The 13166-nt window shown below is 37.9% G+C and overlaps 1 long non-coding RNA gene across 1 annotated transcript; it reads left to right on the top strand.

Annotated features, from left to right (window-relative positions):
* Nucleotides 1-8258: 8258 nt before the first annotated feature.
* LOC131317617 (uncharacterized) lies at nt 8259-11010 on the top strand. The gene is made up of 2 exons (XR_009197350.1): nt 8259-8662; nt 10704-11010. It is a non-coding gene; the product is annotated as an uncharacterized LOC131317617 (long non-coding RNA).
* The last annotated feature ends 2156 nt before the right edge of the window (nt 11011-13166 follow it).

Below are 13166 nucleotides of genomic sequence, written 5' to 3'. Positions count from 1 at the left end.
AATTCATAACAAATTACGTCTTGTGTTGTACTTGACCGTACAGTAGCCACTCGACCACGACACAACCGTGATGATCGAGACCATTGATTTTGTTTTTCTTGTTGATTAAATCATTCTCGTAAAATTTTGGCTTGATCGAGTTTAGAAAACTTCTTTATTGAGACAGAATTTCATTAATGAAATAAAATTTTCTACCCGATCAAGTGTGTGGCGATCCCCGATTAATTTCATTCCTGGTATGAGGATGTACTATTTTCTATGTAAAAAATAGACGGTTCCAATCGGAAAAAAAAAAGAAGAGATATTAGTAGGTGTTTGTATAGTACAAACCAAATTAAGAAAATTCCGTTTGTATGGTATAAATATTAGAAGGTGTTTGATTTAACACAAGTTGTGGGATAACTCGGCTGGTTCACTCATGCGCGTGCACACACGAGGTTGTGGATTTGATTCCCAGGAGGAGCAAACATTATTGCACTACCACACGGGAGCCATGTTAGTGCCACGCGTTGGCCATGTGGGCATTACATCACACAGTGGTGGTTTTTCATAAAAAAAAAAAAATTCCCTTTAGCAACGGTTATAAACATCGCTATAGAAACCGTTACTAAAAAAAATCTGTATCAACGCTCGTCAAAACCGTCACTATACCTCTAAAGAGACGGTTTGGCCAATAGTTGGTGAACCGTTGGTATAGTCTTTAGCGACACTTTTTGTGTTCTTTAATGACGCTTTTGACTGTTGTAAGATCCCGATTTTCTTGTATTGATGTAAAAGTTCACCATTGTGTATTGTTGCTCCAAGCCTTTCTCTCTCTTTCTTTTTTTAAAAGCAAAGAAATGTTTTACACTTTGAATAAGTATTAAAAAGGCTAAAGAGAGCAAGCATTTTTTTTAATGGACAAAAGTGCATTTTATTTAAGAAAACTTTACGTATAGTACATCGAGAGAGGGGAGGGAAATACAATCAAGGTTGAATGAAAAGGAAACACCAAATAGGACAAAGCCCTAAACACCTATTGGGCTAAGCCCGAAACAATACACCTAATGAGCCAAGCCGAACACCCAACGGGCAAAGCCCAAGAAAACAGGAACACTTAAATGGCCAAGGCCCAATACACAGTAAAATGCAGAATTACTAGCGGGACTAGTGCTTTAATTTCGTGTAGTGATAATACCAAATCATTTTTGTTGGTGTTAAAACTCGAGCGCATAAAAATCTTGTACACTACACATGGTACAAGTCTTTTTGTGTATTATAATTTTGGTACCAACAAAAATAGTTTTAACATTATCATCCCTCTTAATTAATTCCGTTATAACCTTTAAAAAAAGCCCAAGCGAATTCAGCACCGCCCTTTAACACCTTCTTTGTGCGCCGCTTCAATCTGTCCTAAACGCATATATAAAAGACCACAATTAGTTAACAAACAAATCAGTTCAAGTTCAAGAAAATATACTGCACATTAACAAGTCCAGTTCTTTACAAAATGAAGTTTCCTGAAGCAAATGTATAGTTTTTTTTTTTTTTTGAACAGCGAAGAAGAATTTTATAAATAGAAGAGAAAATGATAGTATAGATAAAAGGCTAAGAGAAAGCATCACAACGCAAAGACAACATCCCAACTATGTTGACACCTTGTCCTGCGACAATCATCTGCATCTCAGCCCACAAGTTGATAAGGGGTCAACACATATCAAACCCAATAAAACCTAACTGACAAATATAAAGTTGTCAAAACATTTTATCAATCACAGTACGGTACACAAGTAGTAGCAAACTAAAAGCAAATGTATTGTTAGCACACAAATTAATACTGTACTGTCTTAGCGCTTATAACGTACGGTATTTGCTAGGGAGGTTAATTTGTGGGTGGCGGCAGTGATGGCTTGTGGCGGTAGTGGAGCTTTGGTGCAGTGGTGGTCATGGTTGCGGTGGTTCGCTTGTGGTTGCGGTGGTGGGGCTTTGGAGCAATGGTGGTCATGGCGGTTGTGGTGTCTCATTCAGCAGTGGTGATGGTTGGGATGCAAGGCGTTAGCAGCCGACTCGGAGCGTTTTTGGGATCGGCGACATATGGCAAATTCACGGAGGTTTGCGCGATGGTAGCGGCGTTTCAAATCCCGATCGTTTGTGGTTTCCGGCAGTGTGGTGGTTTTAGTGGTGGGGTTTCAGTTTTTGGGTGTTTAGGGATTTGGTTGGTCTCAGGTAGCGTGGAGATCAAGTAATTTTAATTTCCTTTCTATCCTTAATCTTTTAACCTTTGTAATATTGCATAGATTAATAAAAAATTTATGCCGATCAAAAAAATTTAGGGTATTTACTTTTAAAAGAGTTGCCTAAAGTTCGGTTCAAACTCGGCTAGAATGCGACCAATCATTTAAAAAGGCATTTTGACGTTATTAGCTTCTTCTTTTCTTGAACAGTAACGTTATTAGCTTTTGTTGCAGTTTTCTTTTTCATCAGCAAAAAAATTTATTAATAAACTCGACAAGGGCACGTCGAAGAAAAAAAAGACAAGGACCAGCCACAAGATATTGATACATGCAGCAAGGAGAAAGTCCAAGAGACAAAAAAGAACCATCTAACAAAAAGTCGAATGGAAGAGCCAAGACCAAATCCCGGCAACCCATTTAGTCCGCCCCTAGTTCCAACCACGTGTGGGACACAGAGTCAGCCCTGACTTTTTCAGGAGCTTAAAGCAAAAATTAAAAATGAGCCTTTTTGTTAGATTTTTTTGGAAGGTTCAAACCTAAAACCAATTGACAATAGATGGAGTAACCTCTAGAACTGCCGCGCTCCATGAATACATATAAAAATCAATCCAGTTTATCATATATATGCATACAGATGTATGTAGGACAGTAGGAGCAGCAGTATGTTACCATGGTTCGAGTGTTCCGGAGGAGAGCATAGTTGTCCAAGAAACAGGAGTGAGCATGGGTGAAATTCTTGTTACGATAACAGGAGCAACGTACACAGGTCGTACGTCTTCTCTTTGTTAACATTGTAACATTCGACACACAGGAAACGGAGGCCCCACAAGTGGGACTCACAACCAGCACAGATCACAAGCCTGTTGCTCGTGAGCATATAGAAAAACGTAACAGATTCCTCGAAATCCAGAGTGCCGTCGTTGTTCTGGTCGAGAAGTTTGAACAGGTTTGTATGGAGCCCCAGGTTGTGGCCTTTTTTTACAAGGAAATCCAAGTACTCTTGGATGCTCACTTCCCCGTCTCCGTTTGCGTCTATTGATTTGTAGAACCCACAAGAGTGTTGAAGAGTTTTTTGTTGGTCCTTGGACATGTTCGCGTAATAAGCCATTGCTGCCTCACGCATCTCCTCCATCGATCTCTCTTTCACTCTACAAGTATTTGTCTTTTTTATTTAGGGACAGTACCGGACATATCCTCTCTTTTTTGGGTGATTAGTACCGGACATATCCTTGTACTTATATAGAAGGAGAAACCTTACAGTGAAAGGACCTACCTCAGTATAGTTTTTTATATGCATTTTGACATGGCAAGCCAATATCTGTACTCTAAAGTTGAGATGAGGGTGTTGACTTTGTCCACGCGCGTATTGATATCACAAGTGGGAGGGAGTCTCAATATTTTAAATAGCGGTAGTGGGCTGTGTAGCAGTAGCAGAGTATCGAATGATACATAGCGTGAATCGACTGTAGCGATCGTGAATTATTTTAAAGTTATTTTTGACTCCAGAACGCTTAAAGTGGCCGTGTATTGAATTCATGACCGGGTTCATTGAATCGTACACACCTAGAATTAAATTCCCAACATATGTAAACAAAGTTTTGTTTGCTCAACATTGGTTCTTAAACATCCAATCTCGTGCAAGTCATTTTCGAGTGTTGGTCCAGTGTGATTCACCCACAAGTACTACTTTATAAAGAATGCTCAAATTGAGGTAATCAAAATGATGTAACCAAGAATGCTCAAAATTTAAATGATTTCATCACAATAGCAAAATATCATATATGTAATTTCTTTTGTATCTCATTCTTTATTGAGTTGTAATTTCTTTTTATATTTTCTAAGCGTAGCGAGTCTGTATGTGATTAGAATGGAATGAATCTTTATTTATAATTGAGAGTGAGTGAATTGAGCTAAATTGGAATGGATTGATCAATTTATCAATTGGACATCAATCGGGGCAATTTGTTGAAAATGAGGGACATTCGGGAGTGGAAATTAAATTTGAAAAATTTGTGACGTGGCATAATTAATATAAATGGTCTCTTTTCGGCTGCTAGGGCACAAGAGAAAAGAGGCAGAAAAAAGACTTGCCTTTGAACGTTGAAAAAAACGAAAAAGAGGTATATATTATATATAGCCGCCAAAAAACACATCGGCCTCGTGGAGAGACAATGAAAAGAGGAGCAGCAGCCAAACATGCGTGAGGTTCAAGTTCAATTAACATGGTTGGGTTTGGTCTTTGTAACTTGGAGTGATTAAAAGATCGATTCATCAATACTCTCTCAAGTCATCTCCAAGAGGTTCATACAACAATCAATCTCTACGGTAGAGTTACTTTTAGTGGATTTCTGGAAGGATAATCGGAAGACTTGAGAATTCAAAGCAGCGGCGGTCAAACACAGGGTGTGGTGAAAATGGATTCGGCAAGCTATGATTTTTCAGGAGTCCTAAATTTAAGGATGGACTTAAAATAAAATAAGATCATAATTAGATATGTGAAGAACATATCTCCATATTATAGATGTTATATATATGAGATTATTTTTCGTATTTCGAAGTCAAGCTCTTAAGGATTAAAGGCATGATTTTCAGTGCTCCTTTTAAAAAATTGTCCACTAGTTTGCCCACTAGCTAGTTTGTTGCCCAACTGGAACAAGCCGGCCCCGTTAAATGCAAGCTCGATGATTGGTACTTAACACACGTTTTAGCTTTGGTTTTATTTCCCTTTTGGGCCCTTGCGGCAGTTGATTGTCGGACGGAGGGGTGCCTTTTGTGGTTATGCTCTTACTCTAATTTGATATCTTTTGCTTTGGATTCCTTTAATTTTTGTAATTTGTTTTCAAATATAAATAAAACCCTATTTGCGATTTAAAAAAAAAAGAATCCCAAGGGCTCCTAACTTTTTTTCACAAAACAAAACAAACTGATGGTAGCAACTTAATTAAACCAGAGGATTAACACAGGTCTGACCTCAGAGCATCTCTAACGGGAGATGTCAAATCCTATGTGGACATGTTAACGGTAAAATTTGACACCAAAATTCAATCCAACCCAACGGCCTTCTTTGATACCAATTCCTACGTGGATTTGAAGGCAAGCCTTCTCATGCCAACTTTGACAGCCTCCCTCCTACATGCCAAATTTCAAAACATGACCATTTGTATTTTGACATAAGGGTTGGAGAGGGATAATTTGATGTCAAATAAATAAAATTTGACATAAGGGTTGGAGATGAGGTTTTGATGTCAAATTGGAGATGCCAAAATGTCACATCGGCCTTCGAAAAAAAATTGATATCCCCAATTTGATATCAAGGGTTGGAGATGCTCTCATGATGTGGTGGATTAAGTGATGTCGTCACAAACTACAAATTCTAATCGGTTTTTTAATTAAATCTAATGCAACAATTCTATCTTAGTGTGTATTCTAATTAATTCACTGATATGGTTAATGGGTTAATTTTAGGCCATTGATAATGCCACTTCTCAAATTTATAATGTCACTCCCTAGGGGAGTGGCAAAATCAATTCCATATAGGGATTGATAATATCACTCCCCAAATTGATAACCGCACTCCCCTTTGGGAGTGGCATTGGCATTATAAATTTGGGAAGCGACATTATAAATTCCCTTATTTTATAGGCCTCATTACATATGGCAATCACGAAAAGAATTGCATTAACATGATCATAAGATAGGCATAATAAAAAAATGTTTATCAAATCGCAAGTTCTACAATATTCATAAAAAAAAGTCCCTCAAAATAAAAAATCTTATCAAAAAATAAGATATGGACGTCACTGTCTACTCATATTTAACTATGATCAAATCGAAACTTAGTTTTAGAGCCAGAATTTTATTGTTTCAATCCACCCTCCGATTAAAGATTCCAATTTAATAAACCTAATTAAGTTCTCATAAAAATTATAATATTCACCTTAATTGTCTACTCAATATTATTAATTATGATCTCATATATATTCGTTAATTCTTTTCTCCACGCACTCACCAAGCTAGTCACCGTCCACCGCCATTCCAAATTCCACGATTTGGTCACAAGACTCACAACCACCGGTTCACCACCGCAACATCCGTAAATTAATCCCCAATTTATTAATTAATGAAGAAAAAATTAAAGACCCCTAACATAATCCAATATTCAAAATCCTAGCTTATTGAAAATTAATGGGGAAAAAGTCAACGTAAGAATTTTGAATTCTTCGGATTCCAAGAATCAAAGTTCTTGTCACACGATTCGGATTGGCACAAGATTGTTCTTAGCTTAGTTTAGGATTCGGATTGGCAAAAATGCTTGTCAGTGTTCCTTCTTCTTTTTTTTTATAAATCACGAACCCTTGAACAGCTTCATGTTTGTGTTTCTTTTTCTTTTTTTATATTTCTTTAAAGAAAATGATTTTCACACTTTCTTTTTTATAAATGCACTCCACTTGTTGTTTTATAGTTACAAAAATTACACATTGAAGTTTCACTAAATAACGAAAAAATGGAGTGCATTTATCACAAAAAAAAGTGTGAATATATATTGTATTTATGGTGCTCTCATCATTGAACAAAAGATTTAAAAGTATATCAAAGAATATTAGATCTACGGGGCCAGTTCCTCTCACACAAAAGTTTACACAAGTTTTGTGAGGGACCCATTTTGGAGTCCCACGGAAATGATCGGAGCCATTAAATTTGTTTAAAATGTATTTTTAAGAGTTTCCGTAAAAATTTGACTCATTCGGATATCGGTAAGTGCTTGATTAGTTTATCAGTTGATTCCTGTCAAAATTTACAAGATAAAACTCAATAAACCGATCAAGCCCTAACCGATATCAGAATGAGTTGATTTTTTTACATGAAACAGGCTGCAACTCTTAAGAACGTATTTTAAACAAATTAAACGGCTCCGATCATTTGCATGGAACTCCAATTATTTCATCTAATGCTAAGTCTACGTTATTATAGGTACATATAAGGGTGTTTGTGTAATGTTAAATCTATAAAGGAAAAAAAAAAAAAAGGTAAGACGAATGGCAATTACATCGCAAGTAGTAACACATGAATCCTACGACTCTACAACATCACAAGTAGTTAGGTACGTATACATAAGGGTGTTTGTGTAATTGATATGGTTCGGTTATAGTTAATTACTTATGACAAGTACTTTATAAAGAATGCTCAAAATGATGTAATCAAAATTATTTAACCAAAAATCCTCAAAATGGTTACATCAATACGTATGATATAGAGTCCTTGATGAACCTTTTAAAATGGACTTAGCTTCTCTGTGGTTTCAAATGGGAGTGTAGTGTGCAATTCATGTATGTCTGAATTTTTCCTCAATGATCTGATCCATTCATATAAAATCTCTTTCGCCGAGTAAAAATAACAAACAAAATGAAGGTGGCCATCGCCAGTCTTGTCTGACATTTTCAACTGAAAAAAGATGCATACAAAGAACACTCACTATCCATAAAAATTCCAACTGAAATTTTTATTTTTGTCTTTATTCATTGCAGTTTACACAATGGTGGCGAGAAGAATTTAGGTCAGCAGTGTTAGGTTTTATAAGACAAAATCTATTCAAAGATCTAACAAAGAAACAAACACTTCCCATGAATGCTTGTCAGCGTTCCTTCTCTTTTTTTAATCACGAATCCTTTTTTCTTTTTTTTTAATCATAATCACGAATCCTTGACATTAAAGTTTCACTAAATAACAAAAAATGGAGTGCACTTATAAAAAAAAAAATAGTCTTTATCTTTCTTATGTGGAATATAGGCAGATTTCCCTAGATGAATTGGGTGAGGTCAGTCTGAGAATAATGTTTTCCTTTCTCTGGAACTGTGCTCACCACTCTCTTTCTAGAAAAAGCTCATCCTTCTTAAATCAAAGAAAATGTCTGGTATTTATAGGCACCTGAGCCTAAGTTGGTCCCAGATGATGTTACCTCATGCGCACTCGCTCGCGCACCATCCCCGTGACGGTTGTAGAGACCCGTGAAATTTTTTTTTTTCGGGCTGTATATATATATATATATTTTCCTTTGTTAATGTACGGCCCGTTGAGATAGACGGTTCGGATATTCGGTGTGACGTCTTCGTGGGAGGATATAAGGGTAATTGTGCGAGAGGTGCGCATGTGTGTGTGTGGGGTGGGAGCATGGGATTACTCCCCATGCCAATAATTTCCCAGGAGACTACTTTCTCCCATTTCTCTTTTTCTCTCTCTCGGCCAAACTCTCTCCTCCTCTCCTCCGAAACTCTCTCCTCCCTTCTCTCTTCGATCTCAACACCTTAGAGCATGATTCCGGATAAAGTCCAAGAATTAAAATTGCTATACGGAGCACGGGCTTTCCAAATATCCAAGAAAAATCTTGATCGGACTGCGTGGGAGCTCGGTTGACTTGGTCAAAGGGTCGGGTTCTGCTCAAAACCCATGAGGTAGGGATTTCTTACTCTTGTTATGCGTTTATACGGTGTTTATGTACCTAGATCGTATCTTGCTTCGTTGTTTAAGCTTGTTCCTTCCATTTCCGAAAATCAGCAGAACAGGGCCTGTGTTTTTGGGGTTTTACGCCTTCTTAAGCTCAGATTTGATTTTTGGTTTCTTCGTATGAAATAGAGTAGACTTAGAGCCCGTTCCAATGCCGCTGGAATCATACGAAACCGTTGAGAATTGAATTGATGGTGATTTTTAGAAAACTGGTCTGCAATCTGTCTCGTGTTCTGGATTTCAGCCCACTTCGAATGGCCATAACTTCCTCGTCCGATATCCGTTTCATGCAAATTTTATATCGATTCGAAGGTCTTGAAGTCAGCTTTCATTTTCCACTAGAATCGTCTTAAAACTCTTAGTACACAGAAAGTTATGTTCGTCTGAGTGGAGGTGTGTCAATCTGTCACGCTGCGCGACAGATTCGTGTAGCATGGGAAAACCCCTGTTTAACCACCCTTTGAGGGCAGATTTGACAAGGGTTCCTTCGTGACTTTTAAGCTTCGTTCAATCGCGCAACTATTGGGACTGGAATCACTCAAAAATATTAAGAACTCGATTTATAGTAATTTTTAGAAGATTGAACGAAAATCTGAAAATCTGGGCAGGGTATCGGGCTGCGTTTTTTTTTATTGTTTGTTATGGTTAAATGATGCTATTGGTTATGGGTCCTTGTGGATTTTAAAGATTAGTAAGTTGGTGATAATTTGGCGTTGGAATCATTGAAAAATATTGAGTATGCAATTTTTAATGATGTTGTATAATCGTTTTAACTCGATAATGGGTGTGAAATTGATTATGGATGGATTGTGCATAATGAAGGATGTTTATGGACCTATGATTCGAGGGTTACGGCTACGTGTGACATCGAACTTTGTATGTATCGTGGTGTGGCATGTCATAGCATATGGACAATGGATGGAGTCGTATCCAACTTTGGATGTCGACGAAGGTTACGGGGCCCAACACCGCCCGGAATTTACGTCAATATGGATGGAGCCCGGTTCACCTCATTGGTGGGACCTTGGCGAGGGTTACGGGGCCCAACACTGCCCGGAATTCACGTCAATATGGACGGAGCCCGGTTCACCTTCTTGGTGGGACCGTGGCGAGGGTTACGGGGCCCAACACCGCCCGGAATTCACGTCAATGTGGACGGAGCCCGGTTCACCTTCTTGGTGGGACCTTGGCGAGAGTTACGGGGCCCAACACCGCCCGGAATTCACGTCAATATGGACGGAGCCCGGTTCACCTTCTTGGTGGGACCTTGGCGGGGGTTACGAGGCCCAACATTGCCCGGTGCATTGCTTTGCATCATATATCACGCATTGTTGATTGGTTGAGCTAGACTTATGACCTGTGTTGCTTGAGAAATGAAAAGAGAGATAAAGTTGTTAATCTAATGTTTGGCTTGTCGTTCGACTTTGAACTGTATATTGGATTACTATCCTTCCTCTTTAAGCCTCTTGTTCGGTACAAATCAAGGAAACTAGTTGTTGTTGCATGGAGTGGCTAATACTTGAGAAATGAAAGATAAATCAATTATGTTCAAAAAGGAAATCCAATGATATGGTTGTGTTGTTCTGCTGATAGATATACTCATTGTTATTAGCATCTTGGGGTTCGTTGTACATATATAATGTTGCTCACCTACCACTGTTGGTGCATGATCATCACATATTCGTATAGATCGAGGCAAAATGGAGTAATTGCGTAGTGATGGACAAGTGACGGTTGAGGATAAGTTGTGGTCTAATTAGGATAATTCGAGTTGGTTTATACTTCTAGTTTGACGTATGAGCTGTTAGGAATACCTTTATAAAATTATGATCCCCTGGTTGTAGTATGCTCGTTTGTGGTGGAAAACTCACGTTTCTTTGTGGTATCTCGTCGCATCACTCAATCTACGTGTATGATTCATCGCATTTTCATATAGCTTGCGTATAGATTTTCCTACTGGGTTAGTGTAGCTCACCCTATCATTTTCAGGTACGATTCAAGAAAGTTGACATGAAGTACATGTTGTGTATTTGTGACCAAACCTTTAAAAAGGTATATTCAAGAAGGATTTCATAGCACAAGATCTGAAAGAGCATTTTTTTTTGGAAAGATAGTCTTTGTAAATTGTAATAATATTTTCCTAGGATATTGGTATTTTGATGATTTGGGGCCTTCGAGTTGGAATGTAATATTTGAATTTTATTTGAGAACAGTGAACAAAAAGATCTTTTGGGGTATTATTTGTATTACAGCGAGGACTTTATTTATTAAAAGTGTTTATTATTTATGTTAAAAATCGAGGACGTAACAACGGTCCTCGTTTCTTAGCCACCAAACCATTAGATCCTCCAAATACTCGTGGAAGCGGGGTCGTGACCCGCGCGCAACGATCGCACGTGTTTCAACAAGGCCCCCCTTTTTGGTCATGCCTCATGGCCAGGGTGCGTGCCAGACATCTCTTTATCTTGGCCTTGCGATGACTCTCGTAGGCTTTTCTATCTTGTGAGCTTGTTCAGCTGTACAAGATCCCTTGCACGCCACATCAGCACGCAGACCCTACCCTGTGCCACATAACACCAAACCCCCTTCTACGTGGCAATCAATAGCCACATGTCATTCCCTATGACCTCTCCATGTGTCTTTCTGTGGTTGGTTGGTCAAATTTTTTCTTGGGTCAACGATCATGATTTTGACCGCACCTATAGAGATATTTTTTTAAATTATATAAAACATTATAGATTGTGAAAAATATACAAATTTTTGAAGGGTATGTATGTCGAAATTGGACAAACAAAGTGGGTCGAATGGAATAGTATTTTGACGTAGAATAATTGAACCCCAAACAAATAACACTTCATTCTGCCACAAATCCATGCTATGCAAGAAATTTGGGATCTCCCAATGATTTTTATAGTAATGCTTGGAAAAACCGTCGGTGTAGATGGTTTATAGTAATGGTTTGCAAAACGTTACTAGAAACAGGACTATAGCGACGGTTTTCATGCAACCGTTAGTAGATTACAAGACTATAGCGATGGTTTTTAATAACTGTTATTAAAAACTGGACTATAGCGACGGTTTTCATTAACCGTTAATAGATTTTTATCCCACCAAAATAAATTTTCTTTCATGCAATCGATTTTTCAAATCCGAACAAACGATCGAGACGGTTGACTTTTTTTTCCATGTTGATTAAATCATTCTCGTAAAATTTTCACTCAATCGGGTTTGGGAAGCTTCTTTATCGAGACACAATTTCATTAACAAAATGAATTTTTTTATCTGATCAAGTGTGTAGTGACACCCGATTAGCTTCCTTTTTGGTACGAATGAAGTACTCGTTAATATGTGAAAGATAGACGGTTTCGATTGGAAAAAATATGACTCAAGTGGGGGTCGGGTTTTACAATCTAATACTTTAATATCTCGGGATGTATCAAACATGGTCCGAACTGGCAGTTGCCAATATTGGACGATCTTCAATGTTGGTGACAGTGACGGAATTAGTGAGGCGTGAAATCCCAATGGTTTAGATTGACGATTGTAAAAATTGAGTTTGTAATTACATTTAAAATATATACGTTCAATGTAATTCATAACAAACTACGTCTTGTGTTGTACTTGAACGTACAGTAGCCACTCGACCACGACACAACCATGATGATCGAGACCATTGATTTTGTTTTCCTTATTGATTCAATCATTCTCGAAAAAATTTGGCTTTATCGAGTTTAGATACCTTCTTTATTGAGACGAGATTTCTATAATGAAATAAATTTGTGTGCCCAATCAAGTGTGTAGCGATTCCCGATTAATTTCATTCTTGGTATGAAGGATGTACTCGTTACTATGTAAAAAATAGACGGTTCCAATCAAAAAGAAGAAGATATTAGTAGGTGTTTGTATAGTACAAATTGAATTTTAACTGATTTTAAAAAATTAGATTAAGAAAAATTCGATTTGTATAGTATAAATATTAGAAGGTGTTTGATTTAACACAAGTTGTGTGATAACTCGGCTAGTTCACTCGTGCGCGCACAAACGAGGTCGTGCATGGGTTTGATTCCCAGGAGGAGCAAACATTATTACACTACCACACATGTGCCACGTCAGCGCCACGTGGAGGCCACGTGGACATTACATCAAACAGTAGTGGTTTTTCAAAAAATAAAATAAAAAATCTTTAGCAACGTTTAAAAGCGTCGCTAAAGAAACTGTTACTAAAAAAAATCTGTACCAACGCTCATCAAAACCGTCACTATACCTCTACAGCGATCCAGCGACGATTTGGCCGACCGTTGGTATAGCCTCTAGCGATGTTTTTTGTGTTCTTTAGTGACGCTTTTGACCGTTGTAAGATCCCGATTTTCTTGTATTGATGTAAAAGTTCACCGTTGTGTATTGTTGCTCCAAGCCTCTCTCTCTCTCTCTCTCTCTCTCTCTCTCTCTCTC

This window comes from Rhododendron vialii, chromosome 2a (assembly GCF_030253575.1).
Source record: "Rhododendron vialii isolate Sample 1 chromosome 2a, ASM3025357v1".
NCBI lineage: Eukaryota > Viridiplantae > Streptophyta > Magnoliopsida > Ericales > Ericaceae > Rhododendron > Rhododendron vialii.
This window is presented reverse-complemented; position numbering and strand designations above follow the sequence as displayed.